A 27,013-nucleotide genomic window follows, 5' to 3' on the forward strand; every position below is an offset into this window, starting at 1 on the left:
AATATTTCAATTAGTAATAACTAGGAAAGATTCCCGCGTTGCGGGGTTGGATACGTCAAAGGAATGCACAAAACGGAAACATTTCAGTTTGAAGTTCATCAAAATTCCAGCAGGTGAAAAGAATAGTGTGTAACATGTGAAGCTCTTCCAAACCCAAGGATAAACCAAGACATTCAAACAGAATATGAAATATGTTATTGTAGCAAACCTCAATAGAACATGAAAAAGATATGTTGCCAACCACTACATTTGAAGATGATGGATCCATTATCTGACTCATTTAAAAATGAATGCAAAGTGAAGTTACTGTCCTCAGAATTAGTAATTAGTAAGTAGAAGTCACATATTTTTTTTATTTATCTTGTCATACAAATAGACACACAACCACTATTGTCAAACCCATTTGTTCCTGTTGGCCCAAGTTCATTCTATGGATTCACATTGATTCCAGGCATTGTGCCACTCCCAGTTTCAGTTCCCATTCCAATTCCGGTTCCGGTCCCTGGAGTTCCGGTTCCGGTTCCAGTCCCAGTCCCTGGAGTTCCAGTTCCGGTTCCTGGTGTCGGGGTTCCAGTTCCGATTCCGGTTCCGGGTGTTGGGGTTCCGGTTCCGGTTCCTGGGGTTGGGGCCCCGGTTCCAGTTGGCGGTGGTGTTGGAGTTGAAGTACTGCAATGTTAAAAACCAAAGGAAAATAATGAATAGCTTTCAACACCATAATCTTTAGTCATTACAGACAAACCATCTACTTTCAAGAAATAGAAAAAAAATACAAATAAGCATGCACTTTGAAAAATTGATCAACTTTGAACAAAATCATATACGATGGTTTAAATCTTAAGAATATATCTTAAGTCAACAGAAAGAAGCACTGAAGAATAGCTTATTTACCACTTAAAATACGTAAAATTATAATCCAATTAAGATGGAAATATCATACCTAGGGTTCCCAGAATAACAAACAGAATCTGTGTAAATCATCAAAAAACACATCACAAATGATAATAGAGGGTAGGATGGTAAATTCAAAGGAAAGTCACCAGAAGGGGGTGTTTGGCTAACTATAGTCGTGCCTGAGAAATAACAGCTCCCTAGAACTTGACGTTTGTTTTCATAATAACCATTAACAGCGAAATTGCAATGATCCTATGATAGAAGAGACAAACCGAAACCGATTAAGCAGCGAAAATCTAGAAATTAAAACAAAAATTTAATACGTAGGAATATATAAGGATGTTTGACTGATATTTGAGTTGATTCTCTTTCAGAAATCAAAAAACCCTAATCGTGAAAGATAGAAATATGAACGAAGGTACCAAAATATTAAAATAATTGATTGATTGATTGTAAAATTTAGCATCATGTACCCCGTAGAGAAAATCGAAGAAGGGTTTTCATCGGGTGACCACCACATCTTCTTCTGGGTGCCTTCAAAAATCCCCAAATTTTCCTAAGGTCATCGATTGTCGCAAAACAGACAACAACAATGTGGAAACTCAATATAGAGAAAATAGACTCGATCAAAATAGTGGAGATGGCAGCGGATGGTGACGTTTTCACTTATTCGAACGGTCGGCGGTGGCATATGAAAGAAAATTCTTCGCGATGGCGGTGAAGGCTTAGGCAGAAGTCGAAGAAGCGGTGGATAAGATGGATTGGGAAGCTGACAGATGGATTGGTGGCGATGGAAGCGGTCCCTTTTAGACGGCGGAGGAAATTAGAGGGATAGATAGAGACCGGAGATGAGAAAGTTGGTGGGGGAAAGTCATGTAGTATTGAAGCGGTGGATCATAATCCATAACATGTTGGATGAGACTGCTGATTGTCACGATAGTAATGTAGGTGGGACGCGTAGCAAATCCGGATAATCGGGATGCCATAACATAACACGTAGCAATTTTATATGACGGCTCTGACCAAAATGAAACCCAGCAAAGAATATTTAAAAAAAAAAAATTTAAAAAAACCCACCAATCAGATCCAAAAACTGTTCATCTGGCACTTGTAAATTAGTATGTATATATAATTATTTTATTTATATTATTATATGGGTTAGGTTATATGTTTTGTACCGATAATTTGGACGGTGTTTTTTATAAGAATGATTAAGAGAATATATATATTATTTGATAATATAAATATGTTCAATCGTCATATAATATTTTCTATTGTTGTCATACATTTTCGTTAATTCTTGTTCTCACGCATCATTATTCATTCCTTTTTATTCTTATAAAATACGATTATCAAAAACACACCCAAACAACATTCTTTGATGCATTCCTTAGTTATCATTTTTCGTTTCATGATGGTTTAAAAGAAACACTATCTTATTCTTTCTTCCTTCATCATAAGCCATAATCATTCATCGATCCCATAATTCAAAACGTGTCCACCATTTTTGTTACCTTCGACCACCAAGTGTTGTTATCATCATCGCCCCCTTCAACCACCAAATCTAGGTTCTCTCTCTCTCTCTCTCTCTCTCTCTCTCTATATATATATATATATATATATATATATATATATATATATATATATATATATATATATATATATATATATATATATATATATATATATATATATCGTTGTCACTCACCCTCTATATCGTTGCTCTACCTAAATGCCACCAAATGTTACATGTTCAAGGTGAATCAATATATGTAATCATGATTTTTATGATGTTTTTTTACAACCATATATTTGTTCATGTTTGAAGAATATGTTTTGGTTTTAGAGTTTCGATTTTTAGTTCATGTTTCAAATGAACTGGCTTTTTTTTTTTTTAAGAAATGTTTTGACAATTTTAAATTTTTCATCTTAATATGTTTTCATTTTGTAATGCCCGTTTTTGTTAATTACTTTTGAAATTAGGTCAATAAATAGTCGAATGATTATATAGTTAAAATTAATTCCGATAATGTTTGGAAAATGAATTTAAAATAACTTAAGAAAGATATTATATGATCATAATGTAGGTGGTAATTAAACAAACGGACATTATTATTATTATTATTATTATTATTAATTTATTATTATTATTATTATTATTATAAGGTCCGGGGGTATTGTGTTGTTTTTGGAAACCTCTTATGTAGAAAGAAATCAAGTAAGGGTATATTTTGTCAAAAGACCACACATTAGGGCCTTTCCTTTTTGAATTAAAAAAAAAATAGTCTATTAAATGTCATTTTATGTATCTTTTTATATTAGTGTTTGTACCATATTTTACGTATTTGTGTCTGCATTAGTTTAAGTAATGTTCACCTTATGTTTATCACTAGAATTCTCGTGTTGATCGTATTTTTTATGTCGTTTTTAGTTATTTCAAGTGGTGTAGTAACTTGGAAGCAGCTTGAATCGCGTTTTGGAGCTTAATGGAGCTAAAGCATCCAAGGAAACTAAAACCTGGGTTAAATTTGCTGAAACTGAAGAGTTCGTGTCTGAAACGCGCATTTACAAATTTACACAATTGTTTTTTTCATTCTGCAATCGTGTTTCATGTTTGTAATTTTTTTTTCGAGCCAAAAATCAGTTTTTGAGACTTCAAAGGTTTACACGATCATGTTTCTCAAAAAGCACGATCGTGTTTTTGGTAAATATGTATGAAATAACAACGTACTTCATTAAACGCGAAAATCGAGTAATTTTTAGGAAGGGTGTGGCTCACCTATTTAAAAGCGTGACACGCTTTGGTCGTGCTTTCTGGAAATATCGCGTCTGATGTGTTGTCTTACATACAAAATACCCCCTATTGTTTCCAGTTTCGATTGAGACGATCAAAAACCCTTTCCAGATGTTATTTGAGCGATTTCTACACTTTTTCATCGATTCCTGAAGATCTGATGATTGTGGATAGACTGTCTTAGTTAGTTTAGTAAGATTAGTTGTTTAGTCTTTCTTTTTATTAGCTTTAGATCATTTTAGCCATGTTCGGCAAAAATGTAACACTCCAAAAATTATAAAAAAATATTTAAAATCAACCATTAATCATCATTGTTTACAAAAAGAGTCATTGTTTTAAAATTAAAGTCATATCAGAGTGTCCCAAAAATCCATATCATGAAAATAGGAAGATGTGCACGATCAGGCCTTCGCATTCCCACGATCCTCAGAAGTACCTGAAAAAATAAACTAAATTTATAAGTCATAACTTAGTGAATTCCCCTAAAGTACCAACACACTACATAACAAACAAATCATGCAAATATGAGCCTTCGGCCTAAATGGACCGCCTCGCAGGGCTTACAACCTATCTAGACCGCTCTTCGGGCCTTCGGTATGACTGGACCGCCTCGCAGGGCCTACAGCCTATCCGGATCTCCCTGCGTGTCTTGGCCTTTAGCACAAAGCAGGATTGCCTCAACCCAACCACAATATGTCGACATATGTAACAGATAAACATAAACACAAATCTAGCAAATACAAATAATAATGCAGATCTACTAATCAGCCATATACTAGCATAATATTATCCTACAACCAGGATACATAACCTAGTGGGTCGACATTAGCCTCTAATAAATATCGAGATAAGGGAATTTCTTTGAGAAAGTATAGGAGAAGCTTGATGCTTCAGATCCAACCCCAACTCAAACTTGTTTTTTGGCTAGCAAGAAATAGGCACTTGTTCTTACTTATCTAAACTCTATTTTGGCTTGCTATAAGATTAGTACTAGTTCTTACCATCAATCTCTTTCCTATCTAGAATGGTGGGTACATCAATTTTTGTTGATCACATTCATGGGGGAGGAGAAGCACTGAAGGCTCTAGTCCGGGGTTTCTTCTTCTTCGATTCAAGCAAGTCGACCATAAGGTGAATCGATGACCTGACTGAAGCCATTCTTAGCCACGGTGCCTTCAGCCCACGAGTACAGTGAGAGAAACTCACCTCTTAGTCTGAAAATATATATAACAGAACACAGGTCCGACTGACAACTTAGTTGGCCACCTAAACACCAAATACTGGCTGATCTCAAATACCACTCAAATTACCTAAAATACCCTTAGGGTAGACTTGGTCAAAGTCAACAAACCAATTGAGTACGATGGGCGTACTCATATGTATGCGAGAAGTACTCCAGTTGACCCATAAATCGGGGCTTTAACAACGTACGCGCAACGTACCATTTGGTACGCCCAACATATGCAACTAGTCAGCCCTTTCTCTTATTAAGAGCTTCCTCTTACGTCCAAAACCAGATCTGAGCCCCAAATGTCATCTTTGACCATAAAGTTTCCAACTTTATTGTCTTGCATGGCCAATAAGTGCTTAACATTAAAAACCTTAACCACTTAACACATTAAGACCTTGTAACTCATGCATGGAAGGGGAGAAATGATCAAGAATACATTTTTATGCTTCTAAACACATCAAAACGTCTTAAAGGACAACTTAAATGGATTGGAGTCGCTCATACTTAAAATACCAAACTAATGGGACCAAAAGGACACAAACTTCATGGCTAACTTAGATCTATGCATAACTTCATCAAGTTCAAAGCTTTTTACCTCCAAATTATGCCAAATGGTGATGATATTTTGGATCCAAAGAGTCCTACTCCTCCAATATGATCTTCTATTCTTACTCTCTCATTCAAAGTAGCCCAAAGACACACACAAAGCTCAAGAGTGCTAAAAAATGATGGGTTTGAGCCATAAGAACTTTCCTATGTGCACATGCAAACCCTAATGTTTGGATCTAGGTTTCTCTAATTGAACATGCAATGTATCCAAGACTTTTATTTATAAATCTAGTATAAACATTCAAATCATAACATATGAAATCAGATCTAAAGGAATACCTTGAGTTGCTTGCTTGAATCTTCTTGTCTTTGGAGCTTAGAGTCACAATTGTCACTCCTCTAATGGCTTACAAACACCAACTAGCAAGAGGATGATAATAGAGAGAGAGGAGGGTGAGAAAATCAGCCTTAGGGTTTCTTGTCTTGCATGAGTGCCGATTTCCTCCACCCAATGGGTCTATATATACTATGAGCTACTAAGGTTACACCTTAAACCCTAATTGAATAACTTAGGCCCTAAGCAATCCAATGATCCCTATAGACTAGGCCTTGGACGATTTCTAGGTTTCTCCAAACCCTAAAATTGTCCGCCCTCACATCCATAAAGATTCATAGCCCAAAATACAACTATCACACACTTGATAGTTTATGCCCCTTTATTCAATTAACCTCTTTAAGTCACCAAATTAATTCCTATTAATTTATGACTTATATTAATCAAATAACAATATTATTATTCCTTATATTATTCTCATAATATATTAATAATATTTCTTCTCTCATTATAAATCATCCTGTCAAGTTGCTATGGTGAAGGCAACCCAAAAGGACCATGCTCAACCGGGTCAAATACTTGCCAAATATAGTTACAGCCTTAGACACTATTTCAATAGTCTCCCACTTGGATAAGTCCAGTAACTATATACACAAGCACAATCCGATTAGCAATCGTAACTCTCAAAGACCCTGTCAAACTCTGATCTTATCAGTCCTGTCCTTTAGATAAGGGATCGTACAGTCCTCTGTTCAGATATCATGTGGACACAATCATAGTCCAGCGTTTAGTTTCTCGATCTCAGATTTATTCGACATAGAACTTAATCGAACACATCAATTTAGTTCTGACCGGGCCCGACACATAAGTCAAATCAAATCATCGAGCGGCCGAGATATCTCTTTTACCTTCTTAGGATAAAAGTAACAGATAAACTTCGACTTATATGCATTTACTTATCCGCCAATCAATCATACACAACAATGCGTTTTATAACATCAATTTACTGATGCGGTTTCGCATCATCAATGAACAACCAATTAACAAATAACAAACCATATATCTAGGTTTTAAGACCATATGATATTATCATCTTGCGATCACTTATATATACCTTAACGTGATTCCAGCAAATGTGGGTTTGTTCCAATGCTCAAAACTAGTTCATAAGCACTCATGAACGTTGCAGCAAACCTTTTCTATGTCTAATATCATTTAGACAATCTACATACCAATTCATGACAATCTTCTTTAATATCTACTTCCAACATATGAACGATTGGGGACCATTCGAATAATTCAATTATTCTTAATAACTCAATTATTCAGGAAGTCAAAACATGCAAAGTGAAACAATAGTTAAACAATTAACATAAGACAGTAACTTTACTTATAAATAATTCTCCTTTATTTAATCATCAAATGTCAATTACATTTGTCTATTACAAGTTTCTAAAACTATCTAATCTAAACTAATATCATCCTTCAGCCCACTACTCCTAGCATGCTGCAAGTGCTTAACCTACTCAGTCCCTTTCGTAAGCGGATCTGGTTATCTTCTGATGATATCCTCTTAACCACGAGATGTCCTTCTTCTACTCAATGTCTAATAAAGTGATATTTTCTGTCGATGTGACGAGATCTACCATGATCCCTCGGCTCCTTGGTCAAGGCAATCGCTCCTTCATTATCACAAAAAATTTCCACAGGCTCCTTTATGGCAGGTACAACTCCAAGATCACCAATGAAGTTCTTCAACCATATTGCCTCCTTCGATGCTTCACTTGCTGCAATGTACTCTGATTCGCACATTGAATCGGCTACAATTTCCTGCTTGGAACTTTTCCAAGTTACTTCTCCTCCATTCAAGGTAAAGACCTAGCCCGACTGCGAACGATAGTTGTCCCTGTCGGTCTGGAAGCTGGCGTCACTATACCTTCGCACCTTTAAGTCATCACTCCCTCCGAGGACTAAAAACCATTCCTTGGTCCTCCGAAGGTACTTAAGGATATTCTTGACCACAATCCAATGTGCTCTGCCAGGGTTCCCTTGATATCTACTGACCATGTTCAAAGCAAAGGCTACATCAGGGCGAGTACAAGTCATAGCATACATGACTGAGCCAACTGCGGAAGCGTAAGGTACTCGGCTCATCTCTGCTATCTCGACTTCGATACTCAGACATTGTGTCTTACTCAACTTGGTATTACTTTGTATCGGTAATTCTCCCTTCTTCGAATTTTCCATACTAAAACGTTTCAGTACTTTATCTAAGTAAATGTTCTGACTAAGTCCTATTAGTCTCTTACTTAGTTCTCTCACTATCCTTATTCCCAAGATATAGGAAGCCTCTCCGAGGTCCTTCATAGCTAAGCACTTCCCGAGCCAGGACTTAACCTCCTGTAGTGTCGGGATGTCGTTTCATATGAGTAGTATGTCATCGACATACAAAACGAGGAAGCTAACTATACTCCCACTGGCTTTGACATATACACATGATTCATCTTCACTTCGTACAAATCCAAAATCTTTGACTTTCTCATCAAAGCAAAGATTCCATCTGCGAGACGCTTGCTTAAGCCCATAAATGGACCTCTCAAGCTTGCACACTCTATTTGGATGCTTCGGATTAACAAAACCTTCCGTCTGAGCCATGTAAACATCCTCAGCCAACTTCCCATTAAGAAAAGCGGTCTTGACATCCATTTGCCATATCTCATAATCATGAAATGCGGCAATAGCTAGCATCACCCTAATAGACTTTATCTTCGCAACTGGTGAGAAGGTCTCATCATAGTCAACTCCGGGAGTTTGAGTAAAGCCATTCGCAACCAATTGCTCCTTATATGTGTATACATTCCCATCCACGTCGGTCTTCTTCTTGAAGATCCATTTGCACCCAACGGTCTTACGTCCGGGCACATTATCAACCAAATTCCAAACTTGGTTGTCATACATGGATTGAATCTCCCTGTCCATTGCCTCTTTCCATTTTGCAGACTCCGGGCCTGCCATGGCTTCCTTATAGCTATTAGGTTCATCTAGATTTATTAGTGTACCATCACTAATATACGTGTCCCCTTCGGTAGTAATATGAAAACCATAAAATTGGGGTTTAACTCTAACTCTTTCGGAACGTCTAAGAGGTAAGGACTCGTCAATTGGTTCAACCGGAGTTTCCTCCTCGGGTTGAGCGTCAGCGGTAGAGGTTCCTTCATCACTCGATTCTCGAATCTCTTCAAGTTTGATATGCCTCCCGCTGTCTCCTTCGCTTATGAGTTCTCGCTCTCGGAAAACCCCTCTCCTCGCAACGAATACAACATTGTCATTCGGTCTATAGAAGAGATATCCAAACGATTTCTGCGGGTAAACGATGAAAATACATCGCTCACTACGAGGTTCGAGCTTGTCGTGAGTATCTCGTCTTATGAAAGCCTCGCAACCCCAAACCTTGATATGTGCCAACGAGGGATCTTTCCCTGTCCACATCTCGTGAGGTGTTTTGGCAACCTTCTTAGTAGGGACTCGGTTAAGGATATGGGCGGCAGTCTCTAAGGCATACCCCCAGAATGAGATAGGTAGTGAAGCACGACTCATCATAGAACGAACCATGTCTAACAAGGTTCGATTACGCCTTTCTGCTACACCATTCAACTGCGGTGTCCCAGGTGGCGTTAATTGAGAAACTATTCTGCATTCTTTGAGATAGTCGTGGAATTCAAGACTTAGGTACTCTCCTCCTCGATCGGATCGAAGCATCTTGATTTCCCTGCCCAATTGATTCTCCACTTCATGTTTGAATTCTTTGAAATTTTCAAACATTTCTGACTTGTGCTTGATTAAGTAAATATACCCATATCTACTATAATCATCGGTGAAAGTCACATAGAAGCGGTTCGTGTAACGCCCGCAAATCCGGGCTAGTTAAATTAGAGGCAATAAGGGTCGAAAACGACTTTTCGAGAAAAGAGTATTTAGAAATAAATAATCTTAACCAAGTTGTAGGATATGTCACAAGGTTTCCGTACATATAAAGAACGCCGAAATCCGAGTTATAACGAAGAAGTTATTACCCGTCGAAGTTTCGCATCGGAACCGGCATGACACCAGGAAGCGTAAATAGTGAATTTACGATAGAGCGAGATTTAGCCTTAGCGATATAAACAAAAGTTGTATAATACGTTAAACTAAGAACATCGATAAAAAGAACGCCCAAATCTGACTTCGTATGAAGAAGTTATGATTTTTCGAAGTTTCGGATTAGCAGTGTACAGCCCGAAATTCGAATATTAGATCGAACGGTTTTTAGCCGACACGACCTGAACGAGAACCGATGACCTCGTTAAGAGTAGCGTAACGAGAAAAAGATGGGCGAAAATGGACGTCGGATGAAGAAGTTATGAGGATTTAACGGACCAATCCTGTCTCGGCCTGTTAATAATATAAAATTTAAAATCGAGTCAAAGTTAGCCGACGAAGTCTAAACGAAAGTTGTAAAGTACGTTCCCACCTTCGCGTGGATATAAAGAAAGTAAAAAATGGTGCTAGTATGCGAAAGTTATAATTTTTAGAAGTCGAGAGTGAAATTTGCGAAGTCTGTTGCTAAATCGATGACGTGGCATGATCTGGACCGTTGCTTGCTGATCACGCCTCGCATCCGATGATCGCCACGAAGTCTCGCTACGCCCCGCGTCCGAAGCTGGGTACGCCCAGCGTATTTGATCTGGTCCGGGTCTGAGAATGGGTGCGAGCCAGCTGGTGCGAAGCTGGCATCCTTATCCGAGGAGTACGCGCCGCGTAGCCAAGGATTACGCCTAGCGTAGTCCGAGGCCTCGCAGCTATAAAAGGGGGGCGAGGGTATCCGGATTTTTCACACATATTCACACCATATCCTTTCTCTCTCTAAGATACTTTCTCTTTCTAGCTCCCAAACCACCCCTAAGCCCTAGATAAAATCCCTAGCTCCCGAGGGAAGCCCCGAGGCTCCCGGAGTCCCGAGAAAAAGAGCCTTTTGGTTTCGAAACGCTGCTCCAATTAAGTTCCGGTTTTCGATAAAATTCGCTGTAAGTGTGCTACGCTTACGCAATTTTTTATATAGCTTTCAAATAATTATAGGAATGTTATTAGGTCCTTAAAATAATTATTTGGGCTATTATTATAAGTTATATTGAGTGTTATTAACGCTTAATAATAGTCAGACTAATCAATTTGTCGCGGTTATCGTTAGACTAAACCCTAGTGGTCTTGGTACTAGGTTTTATCGAAGGAAAATCGTTTTGAGAGTATCGAAGCGCTGTTCGAGTGCTGAGTCACCACCTTTCAGGTGAGTACATAGTTACTTTCAGCTTACACATAGATATGAAGTATTTTATATAAATTACGTGTTGTGTGTGTATATTATTTGTATACTTGCTATCTATGCTAGATGAACGTTTTAGACATGTTTTCAATGATTTAAACTGTATATGTATTTTATATCTACAAAATGTGTTGGGTAAAACATGGGTATATGTAATAGTTGTTGTGTGACAAAATAAAATAATGAGAGACCTTGTTATAGATGTTCTTGATGATCTAGTCATCTAGCGGAGTATACATGACGACCACGGACTATTCTAGACAGTCCAGTGGAACACTAGCAGGCTCGCAACCTATAGGTGTTTACTCGAACTGTGTGTTTATTCGAACTGTGTGAACTGTGTGCTCACCAGGTGTACTCCATCCCCCATATGGTTGCCTTTAGGACTTTCATTGCTAAGGAATCCCCTTAGCAGTAGTGTCCATCCCAATGATAGTCCTTAAACTAGGTCCCTTGTGTTAGATGTTTTAGGGACGTAATGTGAGGATAACGAGAATGGGTAATTGGGTTGATTGTTTGATGTTTAAAAATAATAACTATATTATTGTGGGTTGAAAACCCTATGTGCTCACCAGGTTTCCCAACCTGACCCACTCAGTTTATTTATATCATAGGTGTTGATATGAAGTGACATTACACTGAGAGATTTAAAGAGATGTAGATCACTAGTGTAAATAATTGTAAGTTCTGTTTATGCTTATGTTTCTGTATTGACGATGACATCCCAAACGTTTTAACATAAATAAAATATGTTTCTTCGAAAATATTTTGATAACATATTTCTCGTGTTTTTCTGGGAACAAATTCCGCAACATTTTTATTAAAAGAAGTACTCTAATTTCTATAAAGCATAAACAAAATCGGTCTTTTCTGGCCGTGAAAATGGGGATGTCACAGTTCGCATCCTTTGTGGTGGATCTAAAGGGTCCACATACATCGGTATGTATGAGATCCAATAAACCCTCACCCCTCTCACAATACCAGTGAAGGGTGACTTGATCATCTTTCCAAGCAAACAAGACTCACACGTGTCATCTTCCCTAAGGTCGAATGACTCCAACACTCCATCCTTTTGGAGTTAGGCTATGCGCTTCTTGTTGACATGTCCAAGACGACAATGCCACAAACATGCTTTATCCATACTATTGGAAGAATCCATGCATAAAAACATCATTTCCTAGGTTATCTACAATCATAACAGTCTCATAAATTCCATTACAAGGCATTGCTTCAAAATATAAAACACCATTTAGATAAGCATAAATCGAACCATTCTCATTATTAAACGAATATCTAAATCCTTGTCTAAACAAACCATTAAATGAAATGATGTTTCTTGCCATATCTGGTAAGTAACAACAATTATTCAAATCTAAACTTAATCCATTACTAAGCACTAAAGAATACACTCCAATATTGGTAATAGGCGACGATCTTCTGTTTCCCATGATTAGATTTATTCTTCCATGCTCCACATCCCTATTTCTTCTTAGTCCCTGCAATTCAGAACAAATGTGGTAACCACACCCGGTATCAAGAACCCAAGAAATAACATGAGATGAATCATTAGATTTAATTGTGTAAATACCTGCGAAAGACAGCTTGATCTTTCCATCCTTGATGGCTTGCAGATATTCTGAGCAGCTTCTCTTCCAATGCCCTATTTTGTGGCAATGGTGGCACTCTGCCTCCTTCGGGTTAGGGTTGGGTTTAGCAGGATCAACCTTGGTCCCACTAGAAGAGGAACCATCTCGGGACTTTCCCTTACGGTGGCTCTTTGACGGAGCCTTCCTCTTTTTGCCCCTTCCCTGCCCTATAGCCAAAACAGGAGCAGCGGGTGGATTGGGAGTTTATGCAACAGACTTGTCCTTAAGGTTGCTCTCAGCAACCCTTAGGAGCCCTTGGATCTTGCTTAGGGTGACCTCTTCCTTGTTCATGTGGCAGGTCATCCTAAATTGGTTGTAACACGGAGGCAAGGAGTGAAGGACCATGTTGATAGCCAAGTCTTCCCCAAAGTCGACATTCAACTTGCGAAGACGATCGACATACCTTTGCATCTTTTGCAAGTGTACGGTTAGAGATTCTCCATTTCCCATTTTAGTAGTGATAATGTTAGTGAAGATCTCGTAACGTTCCTGCCTTGCTTTTTAGTGTTATCTCTCCAATAAGTCTTGATGCATCTCGTACGGATACATGTCCTCATAGGACTTTTGAAATTCGGCGTTCATTGTGGCTATCATGATGCAATGAACTTTCGTTGCATCACCCTCATGAGTCTCAAAGACAGTCATTTCAACCGAAGTAGCGATTTCTGGATTGACTTTTTCAAGCTTCTTGTCAAGGACATACTCCTTGCCCTCGTAGCGAGCAATCATGCGAATGTATCTTATCCATTCGCTAAAGTTTGTTCCATCGAAAGTCACTTTTTGGCAAAGGCTCATTAACGTGAATGAGCTAGCAGAAGCATTGTTTGCGTTCGACATCTACAAATAGAAAAGGACAAAGTTTGATTAGAATTGAATCCCTAATTATCACCCAATATGAAAAATTAGGGCTAGGATCCAACAACATTATTTACACATTAGAAAAAGGGATGTCGTAATCCAACGTGCAAACAATTTGAAGGTAAGTGAATGACGATTCACTAATTCTCCACCATGAAAACATAACCTTAAGTTTTAAATGCATTTAGAATTCCTAGATTTCGATGAGATTCATTGAACTTTTCAATGACATGTTTAAATCTCGATATGCCCCTCTCGTTTGTGACTGGGATGCCGAGGATCACAAAGTGGGTGTGAATAACCATGCAAATCTACACTGTGCCTTCATTGTTACTATCACCTATTCGATGTGCCGGTAAACCACACACGCTCCACTGAACTATGATAAACAATGAATCACCCTTTGCCACCTTTGCTTAGAACCAGTTAGTGTGCCGGTAAACCACACACGCTCCACTAACTTCTTAGCAAGGGTTCAAAGTGTAATTTCATGGGTTTGCATCAATTCACTTTTTCCTAAAGTATCTAGGATTGGGAATTTGAAAAACATGTAGTTACTTTGTATTTTAACATTATACTTTTAATGAGGAGATAGGGTTGCCCTATCCTACCCGTTCGGCTAACGACCCTCCACCGGTCAAGCAAGCGGTGGGTGTGAGTGTACACCCATTAAGCGCCATTTTATATGCAGCAACTTTATACCCACCTTATAGACCGGCTTCGTGAATGATGCCTACTAACGGTAAGACTAGCATTTTAATTATACATATATAGATGTATATATATATATATATATATATATATATATATATATATATATATATATATATATATATATATATATATATCAGTCTTGTAATATTATATTAGTATAGGGTTGAATTTTAAACTTTGTAAAATTCTAGGGTTTGAAATTTAAATTGTCCAAATTAAACTTTTAATCACAAAACTAAATTTCAAAACTTGAGGATTAGTTTTAAACTTTTCAAAACATAAGGGATCAAATAACAAATAATTTAAATTAACCATTTAATCTCATAATTATCCATATTTGATTTATTTAAATGTTTCTTGCAAAACAATTCACCAATTAAATTAAAATAATCAATTAATATCATATAAGGAAATTATTATTCAACTAATTGGTAAATATCTTTTGTTAGGTCAAGAATATACTCACATATATGTTAAAATTCGAATTTTATTGACCCATAAAGATTAAGGCAAGTTTCCATAAGAAAAATAGCAAGAAATCCCGAAACTAGCTCCATCTGACACTCGAACTCGCCGAGTACCACAATGGACTCGCCGAGTTGAGGCCTACTCGCCGAGTCCACTATGGAACTCGCCGAGTTCATCAGGCAGATGGACAAAAATCGAATTTTGCAATCAACAAGCAATCAACCAATGCATCAATTTAATAGAAACCAATCAAGGCTCTGATACCACTGATGGGTTTGAGCCATAAGAACTTTCCTATGTGCACATGCAAACCCTAATGCTTGGATCTAGGTTTCTCTAATTGAACATGCAATGTATCCAAGACTTTTATTTATAGATCTAGTATAAATATTCAAATTATAACATATGAAATCAGATCTAAAGGAATACCTTGAGTTGCTTGGTTGAATCTTCTTGTCTTTGGAGCTTAGAGTCACAATTGTCACTCCTCTAATGGCTTACAAACACCAATTAGAAAGAGGATGATAATAGAGAGAGAGGAGGGTGAGAAAATCGGCCCTAGGGTTTCTTGTCTTGCATGAGTGCCGATTTCCTCCACCCAATGGGTCTATATATACTATAAGCTACTAGGGTTACACCTTAAACCCTAATTGAATAACTTAGGCCCTAAGCAATCCAATGATCCCTATAGACTAGGCCTTGGACGATTTCTAGGTTTCTCCAAACCCTAAAATCGTCCACCCTCACATCCATAAAGATTCATAGCCCAAAATACAACTATCACACATTTGACAGTTTATGCCCCTTTATTCAATTAACCTCTTTAAGTCACCAAATTAATTCCTAATTAATTTATGACTTATATTAATCAAATAACAATATTATTATTCCTTATATTATTCTCATAATATATTAATAATATTTCTTCTCTCATTATAAGTCATCCTGTCAAGTTGCTATGGTGAAGGCAACCCAAAAGGACCATGTTCAACCGGGTCAAATACTTGCCAAATATAGTTACAACGTTAGACACTATTCCAATAAAAAGTATATTAGGGTTTGTTTGGGGACGCAGGTGGGTTGGAGGCTAGTGAAAGAAGCTAGGTTGGGGACTTAAGGATATTTAAATAGGGTTCAAACCCTAAAATTAGGGTTTGGGAATCATGCACGTATGTGCTGCTTATGCTAGGTACGCCCAACGTATGTGACCTCGGGCCAAATATTACAAAAATGCCACTATGGGCCATTTTGCAACATTTATCAAACACAAGGTCTAAATACAATAAATCTTCATACTTAGGGTTTAATTTGGAAATAAATCATCATCAGGATGTTACATAAAGCCCATAGTTTTCAGTCCTATAAAGACTTCAACTTATTATGTAAGTAATAATTAGCTTTGGTTTTTTACTTTGTGATTCTATTTAGTGGTTTCAGTTGTATGCATAATGAATGTTATTTTTAATTATTTTTAGCTTGATCATTTAATTTAGATTTAAATTAGGTCTAGTTAATCGGCTGTAAAAATCTGTAGTTTTTTAATCAATTGGTAACAAGTAATAAGTAACAGATCGGTTCCACGGTGGGATTTGATTATGTTATAAACTGAAAATCACATATTTTTATGCTACCGAACTGATGAGAAGTATTGAGTATTGCTAAGAATTTTACATTGTTCATAATGTTTCTTTTTTTGACTCTATTAAAGGTTTGTTTCATTAGGTTAGTAAAAAGTTAGGATTAACTGAAGAGTTTGATTTGGTTAATTAACTATGTAAAAGATAACTTACTAGAGCTTTTTAGTGGTTTTCATTGTCATCTTAGATAAAATGCATTTTAAATAACCAAATATGGATTGATTGCATAATTAGGAGAGTCACAACACAACTGAAATACCTTTTTATTATTGAATTTTATTTATTTTATTTCATTGTTACTTTTATATTTAATTCTAAGCAACCCCCCCCCCCCCCCCCCACCCTCATTTTATTTTTTATTATTTTACTAGTATGTGTCTTACATAAAGAGGAATTGACTATTAGGTTGTACATTTATGACGCATTTAACATGGTCCCATGTTGTCTCCTTATTTGCAACAAGTGCACAGGAGAACCTCTTCCCATCTTTACCTTTTTAGCTTTGATATTTCCCCTCAAAACACAACAAAAACCTTAGACTAGTGTAACGACCCAAAAGTCAAGGGTAAAAATTTCATTTTTCATTATTGTCAAATGCAAATGTCACTCCATCCAATCATTCAAAACATTACATAAATTAAAATGTTTATCAGAGTTACATCCCAAAATCACATAAAGCGGAAAACACGGGTGTGTGTGTTGCGATCAAGTTGGCATTTCCTTTCCAAACCGATGATACCTGAAACAATAAACAAAATTGTAAGTACGAAGCTTAGTGAGTTCCCCATAACATGTTGGATTAGTGTCTAAGTCCATAACTATTTTGGTATGTACTTGACCCGATGGTGCATGAACCTTTTGGGTTGCCGTCACCAAAGCAACTTGATAGGATGAATTATGGAGAGAGAGGATTAATTATGATTTATTAATATATTATCCTCCTTAATAAATGAAGGTTTTTTTTGCCACATGTCAATCTCTTATTAGTTTTGACATTTGTCATTTTGTGGTATTTTTGAAATAAATATTATCCACTTGTCAATTTTTGATTTGTTTCAATTTAATTTTAAAATTAAAGTCATCTACTTATATATGTAAAGTATTATATATATATATATATATATATATATATATATATATATATATATATTAAATTGCAATAAATAATTTTCTTCATTTCTTATTTTAAAATTATATATTAAAAATATTTTATGTTTACATTTTAATTTAATGTTTAATCTTTTTTTAAATCAACCCGTGTAATACACGGGTGTCACACCTACTAACATATAAAATGAAAACAAATAACAACTAACAATTATAATTACACCAAAGCCTAGCATTTTGAGGGGGCATCAAAAAGTCGAAAATAAGCACAAGTCACGTTCTTAGAGGAAAAAAAGCACTACCCAACATCAACTATCAAACATCATTCAATATACTATTGATAATTAATATTGGATAGTGAATTAACATTAGAGGAAAATAATATATATATATATATATATATATATATATATATATATATATATATATATATATATATATATATCCATCCGGTAAGAAATTTTTTTTGGTAGGTAGGTAAGAAATATTTTTTCGAATTATTTTTTTGGCAAACAAAACAAATGAATCACTAAATGAATCAATGATAACATGATTCATCAAAAAAAATCCCGAAAAAACATTTCGATGATTCTTTTTTATGATGATTTTGTTGATATTCATTAAAATTGTTATAAAAATGATTTTTTTTTTTCTTGATTTACCTAAAAATGAATCATGATGGTGTTTTTTTTTGGAATTTTTTCTTGTGAATCATCTAATGATTCATTTCATTTTTTTACTAAGAAAACATGCATATAAAAAATTTCTTACCTTCCTACCAAAATTTTCCTTGTTATTTGATATATATATATATATATATATATATATATATATATATATATATATATATATATATATATATATATATATATATATATATATTCTCTATACTAATAAAAGAGTAGCTCTTTTTCCATGTGTCACCATATTATACATTTTAATTAATGTGTTGCCACTTGTCAATCTATTAGTTTTTCATTTTAAATTTATTAGACCTCCTCATTAATGTGATTCTATTTTAAATTTTAATATTTAAATTATTGTTTTCATTAATTCACAAATAAAAAATATCTAATATATATTAAAAATTAATTTAATATATTTATTTGAATCAATGATTATAATTTCACATAACTAATAAAAAATATCTCTTAAGTTAATAATTTATTTAAAATAACTTATTAATAACTTTGAGTTTGTACTATAAAAGTTTGATTAATTTTATAACCGTGGTTCCCACGGGTTATAAACTAGTGAGAATAATATATTAAAGGAGAAATCATATTGTTTAATTAATATTAGTCAACAATTAATTAATAATTAATTTTGTTGCTAAAGGATATTAATTAAATAAAGGGGACTGGAACTGTCAATTGTGTGATAGTTGGATATTATTATTGGGCTAATTGACTTCATAGAGGATGGAGTGGACGAATTCTATGGGGAAACCCATTAGAAATCGTCCAAGGCCTCTAAGGAGGGGGTCCATGGGCTGCTTAGGGCCTAAGCAGTCAAATTAGGGTTTCCTTGTTAGATAACCCTAATAGCCTCACATATTTAAGGACCCCTAGGGCACCAAAAACGTGGCTAAGAGTTTCCTTATGGTTCTAGACGGTTTTTGGGTGCTTTTCCTCTTCTCATTCTTCATCCTCTTGCTCTTGGTGTTTGTGAGCCATTAGAGGAGTGACACTTGTGACTCTAAGCTTTCAGAAGCCAATTACAAGGAAGATTTGAGATTGTTATTGCTACATAACAATCAAGGTAAGATCTAAACCCTTTTTCTTATGTTAATATCGATTATCACACGCTAGATCTAGGGTTTAAAGTCTTGGATGAATGCATGTACAATAGAGAAACCTAGATCCAAGCATTAGGGTTTGCATGAGCATATAGGATGTTCTTATGGCTAAAACCCATCAGTGGTATCAGCACCAGGTTGGTTTCTATTGTATTGATGCTTTGTGTTTCATTCATGCTTAGAAAATCGATTTTTTGCTCCTCTGACTGACAAACTTGTCGAGTCCCAAAGTGAACTCGTCGAGTAGGATGAACTCGGCGAGTTATGCTGTCAAAAAGAGGGATTCTCAGGATTTCCTATCTATTTTGCTGTGGGATAATTTCCAAATTGTTTTTTATTGATAAAATTATGAATTTTATTGATATTGGATGATTATCCTTTCCAAAATAAGAGATCATTTCAAATTAGTCAAATGTTTACTTCCTTATATGATAAATGTTGATTTTTTGGATTATTTGATCATTATCTTTCATAAAATTGAATTAGGTCATAATTAGATAATCACCAATTAATTGTTTAATTGCCTTATTTGTGTTTTGATCTAATAGTTTTGAAATATTTCAAAATTTGCCCTCAAGTTTTGGAATTTAAATTTTAATTAAAAGTTTAATTTTAAAATGTTAAATTCTAAAAACCTAATTTTTGAAAAAGTTCAAATTACACCCTTATGGTTTTATTAAATTAATTAAGTGTATAATTAAAAGAGAGTTAATAAATCCATAGTGATATGGTTTACATTTAATTAAATTAAAAGTGTAATTTATTAAATTAGACCACCTAGTGTTTCAAAAGTGTAAAATACACCCTTATACTATATATAACATTAAAAGTCTAATATTATATATGTATAACTTAAACAGCTAGTCTTACCGTTAGTAGGCCTCATTCACGAAGTCGATCTATAAGGGGGGGTATAAGGTTATGGCCTATAAAATGGTCGTTTAATGGGTGTCCAATCTCACCCACCGCTTCCTTGATTGGTGGAGGGTCGTTAGCCAAACGGGTAGGATAGGGCAAACCCTTTCCATTAAAAGTATAATGAAGTATAAAGTAACTAAATGTTTTTTTACAAAATTCCCAATCTTAGTTACTTTAGGCAAAAGTGGAATTGATGCAATCCCATGAAATTACACTTTGTACCCTTGTGAAGACGCTAGTGGAGCGTGTGTGCTTAACCGGCATACTAAATGGTTCTAAGCAAACGTAGCAAAGGGTGACTCAATGTTTGTTATAGTTCGGTGGAGCGTGTGTGGTTAACCGACACATCGAATAGGTGACTGTAACATTAGGGGTGATGGGTTTTGAGCATTCTAACACTTCCTAAGTGTACATGCAACCCTAATAACCTTGGATCTATGTTTGTCTAATTATCATGCAAAGTTGATTTCCAAGGCTATGATCCTATCTAGCATACATGGGGAACAATATTAACTTGAATAATAGATAGAACTACATACCTTGTTGTTGTAAGTGTTCCTTGAAACCTTGTGAGCCTAGCACCTCAAGTGTGATGCCTCAAATGCTTCACACAACACCAAATGCAAAGAATAAACTTGAGAGAATACTCTAACACATGCAAAATCGGCCAAGCCCTCTTGTTTCTTAGTGTCACCGATTTTGGGGAGTGTTACATTGCTTATATAGTGTGTGACATTAGATAAACCCTAATGTTCCATGAATCTTCATTTCTTGATCCATGGGTTAACTCCATGGAGCATCCTATGGGTGAAACCCAACTTGACAATCCATGGAGCCTCTTTTGATCACTTAATTAATTCTAAATTAATTCTTGATCAAAACTAATTAAATAATATTATTAATATATTAGAACTTATAATATATTAATAAACCATATGTGTTATTTCTCTCATTTAGTTTATTCAATTGCATGGTGCCATGCAACCCAAATGGACCATGCCGGGTCGGGTCAAGTATTTACCAGAAATAGTTATGGACTTAGACACCTTATCCAACAGTCTCCCACTTGGATAAGTCTAATAACTATAAATGCAATACTTCAGAAACCGATCGGCAATTGTAGCTCTTTCAAGGTCTCTCGGAACTGAGAAGATGTTGATACGCCATTTAAGATAAGTGATCATATAATCCTCAGTTCTAGATATCAGCCGTACAATTACATGGAACAATGTATTACTTATTGTCCAGCAGTTTGTTTCCCGATTTCCGATTTGTTTGACAAAGAATTTAATTGAACACATCAACTTAGTTCTGACCGGGCCCGGTACATAGGTCAAAACAAAATCATCGAGGGGCCCAGATATCAGCTTCTAATCCAAGAAGGAACAGATAAACTTCGACTCATATGTTTGTTCTACTACTAGTTGAATTATACACAAAAGCACGTTTTATAACATCGAGTTACCAATGCGTTTTCGTACAATCAATGCATAATCAATTCATAGGCAACAAATCATATCTCTAGGTTTGAAGACTTATATGATATTACCGTCTCACGATCACTCGAGATAAAATTCCATGAAGTGATTCCAGTGAGCATGGGTTGATTCCAATACTCAGAACTTATGAGCACTCATGAAGTGTTGTCTTATATCCTGACACCTACAACCAACTTCATGACAGTCTTACTTCATATCTACTTCCAAGATATCACTGACTGTGGAAAGTTTGAATAATATGTGAAACCACAACATACTATTCTGGAAGTCAAAACATGCAAAAGAAATTATAGTAAACGATTGACAAAAGATAGTAACACTTTACTCATAAATAAACACAACTTTTATTCATCATCAAATGTCAATTACACATTACAATTTCATAATTTATCTAATTACTAAAACTTATATCATCCTTCAGCCCTATGCTCCGAGCATGCTGGAGATGCTTAACCCTACTCAGTCCCTTCGTGAAGGGATCTGCTGGGTTCTCATCCGATGATACCCTATTTGCCATGAGGATTCCTTCTTCTATGCAATGTTTGATAAAATGATATTTTCTGTCGATGTGTCTGGATCTTCCGTGATCCCTTGGTTCCTTGGCTAAGGCAACAACACTTTCACTATCACAGAAAATTTCCATGGTCTCCTTTATAGCTGGTACAACACCAAGGTCTCCAATGAAGTTCTTTAGCCATATTGCCTCCTTTGCTGCCTCGCTCGCTGCTATATACTCTGTCTCATGCTTGGAACTCTTCCTAGTGATTGCTCATCCGTTGAAGGTAAAGACCCAGCCCGACTGAGAGCGGAAATTATCCCTATCAGTCTGGAAGCTAGCATCACTATACCCTACAACTCTCAAGGCTTCACTCCCGCTGAGGGTAAGGACCCAGGCCTTAGTCCTCCGTAGGTACTTGAGGATATACTTTACCGCAGTCCAGTGTGCCTTGCCAGGATTCCCCTGATACCTGCTAACCATGCTCAAGGCAAAGGCTACATCAGGTCGAGTACACGTCATAGCATACATGATCGAGCCTACTGCTGAAGCATAAGGTACTTGACTCATTTCTGCTATCTCAGCCTCGGTACTTGGGCTTTGTGTCTTACTCAATCTGGCGTTACTCTGGATGGGTAACTCTCCTTTCTTGGAGTTCTACATACTGAATCTCTTCAACACCTTGTCCAAGTAGTTACTTTGACTAAGTCCAATTAGTCTTTTACTCCGGTTTCTCAAAATCCTTATCCCTAGAATATAGGCAACTTCTCCTAGGTCCTTCATAGAGAAACACTTCCCAAGCCAGGACTTAACTTCCTGTAGAGTTGGGATGTCATTTCCTATGAGTAGTATGTCATCCACATACAATACCAAAAAGCTAACAATACTCCCACTAGCCTTGACATACACACAAGATTCATCTTCACTCCTAGAAAAGCCAAATTCCTCGACTTTCTCATCAAAGCAAAGATTCCATCTACGAGGTGCTTGCTTTAATCCATAAATGGATTTCTCGAGCTTACACACTCTATTAGGGTACTCGTTACTAACAAAACCTTCTGGCCGACTCATGTAAACATCTTCAGTCAACTTTCCATTAAGGAAAGCGATTTTGACATCCATTTGCCATATTTCATAGTCATGAAATGCAGCTATGACTAACATAACCCTAATAGACTTAATCTTGGCTACTGGAGAAAAAGTCTCATCATAATCCACTCCAGGAGTTTGAGAGAAGCCCTTTGCGACCAGTCGAGCCTTATAAGTGTGTACATTACCATCCATGTTTGTCTTCTTCTTGAAGATCCATTTGCACCCTACAATCTTACGACATGATACATTCTCAACCAAGTCCAAACTTGATTGTCATACATGGACTGTATCTCGCTATCCATATACTCTTTCCATTTAGCAGACTCAGGGCCTGCCATGGCTTCCGTGTAGCTGTTAGGTTCATCCAGACCTACTAGTGTCTCATCACTAATAAGTGTCTCAACTTCCACAGTAATATGGAAACCATAGTAATGCCCAGGTGCATTCCTAACTCTCGTGGAATGCCTCAGAGGTACAAACTCGTCAATTGGCTCAACAAGAGTTTCCTCCTCAAGTTAAGGGCTAGGGTTTGAAGTTCCTTCACCACTTGACCCTTGAAGTTCTTCAAGGTCAATTTGCCTCCCACTTTCTCCTTGGCTTATAAATTCTCTCTCTCGAAAGACTTATCTTCTTGCTACAAAGACCACATTATCACTAGGTTTGTAGAAGAGGTAACCAACGGATCTTTGTGGGTTGCCGATGAAAATACACCTCTCGCTTCGGGGTTCTAGATTATCATGAGACCCGCGCCTCACAAAAGCCTCGCAACCCCAAATATTGATGTGGTCTAGTTAGGTACTTTACCAGTCCACATCTCGTGAGGAGTTTTGGCAACTTTCTTTGTAGGGACTAGATTAAGAATATGGGCGACAGTCTTTAAGGCATACCCCCAGAATGAGATTGGTAGCGAAGCTCGACTCATCATGGAATGAACCATATCCAACAAGGTTCGATTACGCCTCTCATCCACACCATTCAACTGAGGTGTCCTGGGAGGTGTCAATTGTGAGACAATCCCACATTCCCTAAGATAGTCGAGGAACTCTGAACTAAGATACTCACCACCTCGATTGGATCGAAGCATCTAAATGTTCCTGCCCAATTGATTCTCGACTTCCTGTTTAAATTCCTTAAACCTTTCGAAAGTCTCTGACTTATGCTTGATTAAGTATACATTTCCATATCTACTATAATCATCAGTAAAAGTCAAATGATAACGATTAGCATCCCTTGTGGCATGTTTGAATGGTCCACACACATCCGTGTGCACAAGATCCAACAAACCTTCACCCCTCTCACAAGAACTTGTGAAGGGTGACTTTGTCATTTTTCCAAGTAAGCATTATTCGCAACTATCATCAGACTTTAGGTCAAATGACTCCAAGACTCCATCCTTTTGGAGTTGGCCTATGCGTTTCTTGCTTATATGTCCAAGACGACAATGCCATAGTGATGCTTTATCCAAGTTATTATTATTAACAGAATCAACACACAATACATTATTTCCTAAGCTATCAACCACATATACAGTTTCATACACGCCATCACAAGGTACTACTTTAAAATAAAGAACATTATTAAAGAAAGCATTAATCGAACCAACTTAATTATCAAATGAAAAGGTGAAACCTTGTTTATACAATGCATGAAAGGAAATAATATTTATTGCCATTTCTGGCGAATAACAACATTTATTCAAATCTAAACTAAACCCACTACTTAGCGATAAAGTATAAACTCCAATCTTGGTGACATGTGAAGCTTTCCTGTTTCCCATGATCAAGTTTATTCTTCCTTGCTCCACATTCTCACTTCTTCTTAGTCCTTGAAAATCAGAACATATATGAATACCACAACCAGTATCAAGGACCCATGAGTTAGAATGGGGTGAGTTATTAGATAAGATAGTGTAAATACCTGCATGGTTGGGTTTAACTTTCCCATCCTTCACATCTGGCTGGTACCTTGGGCAGTTCCGCTTCCAATGTGCCTTTTCATGGCAATAGCAGCATTCCGCCTCTTTTGGGTCAGAATAAGGAGTGATGAAACCTTTCTTGGTTCCACTTTAAGAAGAGCCATCAAGGGTCCTAAACTTGGTACCATTCGAAGAACTCTTTCTCTTCTTCCCTCGTCCTTTCCCGATTGCCAAGACAGGGGCGGAATTGGTAGGAGCAGGAGTAGTAACAACCGCCTTACCCTTAAGACCACTTTTCGCGGTCTTTAAGAGTCCTTGAAGTTTGCTGAGAGTGACCTTTTCCTTGTTCATGTGGTATGTCATGCGGAATTGATCATAACATGAAGGTAAGGAGTGCAAAATAATATTTATTGCTAGCTCCTCGGGGAAGTTCACATTAAGGTTCAGCAAGCGGTCCACAAATCTTTGCATTTTCTGCATGTGGCCCATGATGGGTTCTCCATCCTTCATTCGGGTTGTTATCATGGAGGAGATGATTTCATACCTCTCTTGTCATGCACTTTGATGGTATCTTTCCATCAAATCTTTGTGCATTTAAAAAGGGTAGTAGTCCTCGTAGGACTTTTGGAGGTCATGATGCATGCCACCTTGGTGGCATCCCTTTCATGTGCCCTAAAGTCAGCGATCTCTTGAGGAGTAGCAATTGTCTCATCAATCTCCTTAAGCTCCTTATCGAGGACATATTCTTTGTCCTCGTAGCGGGTAATCATTCAGATGTTTCTGATCCATTCATTAAAGATGGATCCATCAAAAGTGACTTTCCCACACAAGTTCATTAGAGAAAAGGAGCCATTAGGATTAGAGCCAGAAGAAGCAGTGTTTACAGACATCTGAAAAGAAGAAAAGTTTAGTTTAGAAATAGAGATAGTCCTTAATAAAACACCCAAATGTAGTATTAAGGCTAGGACTCAATCACAATATATTATACTTAGAAGAGGTATGCCGTAATCTAAGTAATAAAATATTTGAAAGGTAGGTGAATGACGATTCACCAATTTCCACCAAAGTCGAAATATTAAAAATATTTAATTTGGTTCTTAGAAATTCCTAGATTCTTTTGAGATTCAATGAACTTTTCAAAGGCATGTTTCAATCTCGAGTGTGCCCTCCAAGTTTTGTGACTGGGATGCCGAGGATCACAAGACGTGGTGTGAAGTAACCATGCAAATTACTTGGTACCCTTAATGTATTACCCCTAAATTGATGTGCCGGTTAACCACACACGCTCCATGATACTATGATAAATATTAAGTCACCCTTTACCTACCTTGTTAAGTCCAAGTTAGTGTGTCGGTTAACCACACACGCTCCACTAACGACTTAGACAAAGTGTAAAGTATAATATTATAAGTATAAGGGTTGAATTTTAACTTCTAAAATTCTAAGGGTTGGAACTAAAGTTTTAATCAAGACTTTACGTGTTCCAAAACTTGAGGGCAAGTTTTGTAAACTTTCAAAACTTTTCATTTCTTGTAGCTTATGAGTTTATTAGGGTATTAAAAATGAAGACTCCTCATTTTTATAACCCATGAGTTCTTTTAATGGTTTTAAAGCAAAGTGACTTTTGGTTTTTCATAACTTGAGGACAAGTTATGTACTCATTAAAACATATAATGATCAAGAATTAATCTACCACATAGGTTACTA

General features: G+C 36.5%; 1 pseudogene; it reads right to left on the reverse strand.

The window, feature by feature from the left end:
- Positions 1-22: 22 nt before the first annotated feature.
- LOC111892907 (PLASMODESMATA CALLOSE-BINDING PROTEIN 4-like) overlaps positions 23-27,013 on the reverse strand; it is a 35,584-nt pseudogene continuing 8,593 nt past the window's right edge.

The sequence above is a fragment of the Lactuca sativa genome, chromosome 3 (assembly GCF_002870075.4).
Source record: "Lactuca sativa cultivar Salinas chromosome 3, Lsat_Salinas_v11, whole genome shotgun sequence".
NCBI lineage: Eukaryota > Viridiplantae > Streptophyta > Magnoliopsida > Asterales > Asteraceae > Lactuca > Lactuca sativa.